This window comes from Engraulis encrasicolus, chromosome 8 (genome assembly GCF_034702125.1).
Source record: "Engraulis encrasicolus isolate BLACKSEA-1 chromosome 8, IST_EnEncr_1.0, whole genome shotgun sequence".
Lineage (NCBI taxonomy): Eukaryota > Metazoa > Chordata > Actinopteri > Clupeiformes > Engraulidae > Engraulis > Engraulis encrasicolus.
In genome coordinates, this window is record NC_085864.1 from 34,631,021 (window position 1) to 34,636,020 (window position 5,000).

The following is a 5,000-nucleotide window of genomic DNA, read 5'->3' on the forward strand; positions in this document are numbered from 1 at the left end:
ACTGTCCGCAGAGGCCCCCAGAAGGCTGCCCCCCCCCTCCTTCCTTCACCAGGTAAGCTGCTGCAGAGAGAGACTGTAGCCTTTTCATTCAGATGGGATTACCGGTGTGTGAACCCATTCATTATTTGTTGAAAACTACTTCCTAACCACATTGCTATGACATTCGCCAGAGTATTAGGTAACAGATAAACACCATGTATTCGCACTCCTTTCATCAGAGAGTCCCGCAGCACCTCATGGGTACCACAGGTACTGCAGCATCTCATGCAATACCACGTTTTAGGGACAGAACTTACCCACAAGCCATCCTCCGCTTGAATATGCGCTTCACAGTTACTCCACTGCCTGACCTTCTACCTCTCTTGCGCATGTTAGACAATGTAACTCCAGCTGTTTTCTGCTTAATCAATGAACTTTCAATGTTTCATGGCACTTTCCAATGTTTTTGTGTGTGTAATTCCCTATGAATTCCCTGTTTTTCTTTCATGCCCCCCTTAGTTTTGTTCTGTCTGGTTGTATTCCTGAATTTGTGGGCACAGTCGCACCAACGTACATTCTTATATTTTATACTGTTGATATGGCTATAATGAACTTGAACTTCAACTTGAACTTATGGTCATTAGCATTCTGGTGACAATAAGGTTATATCAAAGGGTCTGCATGAAAGGGTAAATATGGAGTCAGGTTAAGAATGAGAGGCAGAAGAAACAGACTGAGAAAGGTGGAGAGAGGTGTGTGCGTGTGGCGGGGGTAATGTTGGGGCAAGAGAACAGAGGCAGAAAGAGATGAAGAATGCACGAGTGAGTGTAGGAGAATCCAAGTGCACTGAAAGACAGAAATATAATCAGATGAAATTGAGAATGAGGAAGAGTCGAGATGGGGGAAGAGACAGAAAGGGAGAATTTAAAGGTGCACTGTGTAGGATTGTGGCCAGAGTATAGTAGGTACAATATTGCAACTATGCTGCTCCTTGAAACTGTGCTGCCTATTACCAAATTTGATCTTTTCACTTATATTTACTACAACATAATAAACTGATATTTTCTAACGTGACAAAAGTATAGTATATTATATAGTATATTTTGCTGCCACAAATGCTCAATTCTGGAAATTCAACGTAGCAGATGCGGAGAAGATTAACCTTTTCTGAAATGTGCAATTTTCCCAGTCATAATGAATACATAGAATTTGATGGTGGTAATGGTAAGTATTCATGAAAAGAGTTGTGAATGGGCTGCATGAATTGTGGACATAAACTGCTAAAAATATTACACAGTGAACCTTAAGATTAATTGAAAGGCAATGCATACAGAGATGGAGACATATGACGAAACAGAGAATGAAGGAGAGAGTTGGGGCTGAGGGACAAATACACTGTAGAGGGATCTGGTGACAGAGGAGAAATTCAGACTGGTGTGGCACAAATAGAGAAAGAAAGAAAGAAAGAAAGAAAGAAAGAAAGAAAGAAAGAAAGAAAGAAAGAAAGAAAGAAAGAAAGAAAGAAAGAAAGAAAGAAAGAAAGAAAGAAAGAAAGAAAGAGAGGTGAGCTCAGAGGAAGAAAGATAAGGTTTTTGCGGCCTAAAGAGAGAGAGACAGAGAAATAGAGAGAGAGGATTGAGAGGCAGCTTTTAGCGGCTCCTCTCCTCATCTCATCTCTTCTCTTCTCTTCTCGCCACACGACCACATGGGAGTGGCACCAAGTAAATAACAGGACGGCAAGTGAGGGGTAATCGGGCAGAAAGGATCGCCGAGGTCATGTTACTGAGATAGACCCGGGCTGGGCTGGGCTCCTCTCTCTCTCTCTCTCTCTCTCTCTCTCTCTCTCTCTCTCTCTCTCTCTCTCTCTCTCTCTCTCTCTCTCTCTCTCTCTCGCTCTCTCTCTCAGTTACACACACAGACACACACACACACACTCACATACACACTATCTATCTGTCTCTATCTCTATCTCTGTGTCTTTCTCTCTTGTGCGGTCTCTCTCTCTCTCTCTCTCTCTCTCTCTCTCTCTCTCTCTCTCTCTCTCTCTCTCTCTCTCTCTCGCTCTCTCACTCACACACACACACACACACACACACACACACACACACACACACACACACACACACACACACACACACACACACACACACACACACACACACACACACACTCTATCACTGTCTGTCTGTCTGTCTGTCTTTCTCTCTCTCTTGTGCCCCGCGCAGTCCACTTCAGAGCACAGATTGGGTTCAGCGGCGCCCGTGGATTACTGGGGTGGAGAGATTTATTTTTCTGGTCTTGCTGGCAGCCTGGCTTGGTGGCTCAGGGTCTTGAGAGCGACCTGTAGGGACACTGTACTACAGAGAGATGAGATCTCAATTTCATACACATATGTTATAACCCATACAGTATATACTTAGTGTATGTAGGCTACAATATTTGCAAGCTATTACCAGTCTGTCATATACCGTGTGGGAGGTTTGGCCATACTATACTCCAGTGTTCAAATGCATTTGAATTAATTTAAAAAAAAATGAATTTTAAAGAGGGAGATAGCGATGGAGAGAAAGACTCTCTAAGACAAGTAAGACTGTTCAGAGAAATAAAGATATACCTACAGGTTTCATGACTCACACACATCACAATGTTTTTTTTCTTCTTCTTCCTCCTACGATACCATTTTGTCAGAATTACCTTTCTGAAAATAGAACACTTTAGACAGTTTTTTTTCATCTGCCGTTTTCCATCACAGCAAGACATTCTCTTCCTGCAACAACACCCACTCCTCACACTACACCACACCCCACCCCACTTCACCCAAACCCCCCCCTGTCTGAATGGCAGTGATGAAGTGTCTTCCATTGCGTGGCCAATTACGACTTGATGATAACTGACAGGCTTCATGGAGGTGGTGCGGCGCGGCAGGGCTGTGATGGCCCCCGTGTTGTTGCGTGCCGCACGGCGCTAAATCTCCTCGCTGATTGGCTCGTTCTTCATTCGCCCCTTTCTTGAGTCACCAGCACACTGTGAGTGTGAGTGTGTGTGTGTGTGTGTGTCTGTGTGTGTGTCTGTGTGTGTGTCTGTGTGTGTGTGTGTGTGCGTGCTGGGTGCTGGTTGCTGGGATGTGTGTGTGTTGTCAGTGGGCGGTGGGGCGGGCAGTCTCGGCGGAGTGGTTGACTAACTTCCTGGCGAGTAGCATGTGATTATCACCCAATCAAGGTCCCCGGGGTTCTATTCTTTTTAGTTCTTTTTTTCTTTTTTTTTCTCTCTCTTTTTTTTGCGTAGGAGCCGCTCAGTAGGGGAAAATAAAACAGAAATGCGACAAGGCAATCTTAAGAAAAGAGATTTTAATTTTTATTTTTAATCAACAGTGGGAAGAAGCTCTGGCTAAGTCTTCTGTCGGGGTCTCTCTCTCTCCCTCGTCGCATGCTGGCACCACCATTTCGCAATCCCAATACTACTACACAATAAACCGTGCAGTGTTAATTTAACACTCTGATAATTGAATTTCAACTATCTCAGTGTTGATCTTACTCTCTAACCGTGTAATTAACACTGCTACTATGTACTACACCCATCAGGGTGCACGCGAGTGTCCGTTTCAATTAGGTCCCCAGCGGTAATTTGTTGGTGTTGGAGCGTTTGCCAGAGAGAGAGAGAGAAAGTGCAAATTTCTGGGGGTCTGTGCGTGCCACATAATCGTCCCCAGTTAAATTCCCTAATTGCCAATGAAACCTTGGTATGTAAACAATGGCAGAGGCCCCGGCAGCACAACACAACAAGCCATCGGTGGGCTGGCTGGCTGGCTGGCATGCGGCACCATCTATTCACACTCTCTCTCTCTCTCTCGGCCTGTCTCTGTGTACTGTCCTTTTCCCAGAGTTTGATATGGAGCCAGAGAGATGAAGGTGTGTGTGCGTGCGTGTGTGTGTGTGTGTGTGTGTGTGCGTGCGTGCAAGAGAGAGAGAGATAGAGAGAGAGGGTGTGTGTGTGTGTGAGTGTGAGTGAGAGAGAGAGAGAGATAGAGAGATAGAGAGTTGAGTGTGTGTGTGTGTGTGTGTGTGTGTGTGTGTGTGTGTGTGTGTGTGTGTGTGTGTGTGTGTGTGTGTGTGTGTGTGTGTGTGTGTGTGTGTGTGTGTGTGTGTGTGTGTGTGTGTGTGTGCGCGCATGCGTGTGTGTGTGTGTGTGTGTGTGTGTGTGTGCGCGCATGCGCGTGTGTGTGTGTGTGTGTGTGTGTGCGCGCGTGCATGCGTACGTGTGTGCGTGCGTGTGTGTGTGTCTGGCTTAACGAAATAAGAACATCGAGTCTCCTCCTGCTGAATCTGCAAGTCAGCATGACTCATTGGGTGATATCCCCATCAGAGGAGCAGAGCAGAATACTGAGGCCCCCACGTCACCGCCCACACACACACGCGCATGCACGCACACACACACACACACGCACATACACACACGCGCGCAAGCGCACACACACACAAACACACACACACACGCACGCACGCAAACACGCACATACACACGCGCACGCGCACACACACACACACACACACACACACACACACACACACACACACACACACACACACACACACACACACACTTATGCCCCCACACACACTCCCAACTCTGCCTGAGAAGCACACAAACTCACTCTCTCTCTCTCTCTCTCTCTCTCTCTCTCTCTCTCTCTCTCTCTCTCTCTCTCTCTCTCTCTCTCTCTCTCTCACACACACACACAAACTCTGTATGTCTGTCTGTGTGTCTGCCTTTCTCTCTCTCGCTCTCTCTCTCTCTCACACACACACAAACACACACACAAACACACACACATTTCATATTCTGAGTTTTCAGACGTACACCATCAGACACTCTTCTTCCCTGACACCCTCCCTGAGGTGGGGTTCACATCACGGCGGGGGCCTCCCCAGCATTCACATTTATTTATTCAGCATCTGTATCACTCATCTCTCTCCCCGTGTCTGCCTTCCCACTCGTCCACCCACCCTCTCCCTTTCTTTCTC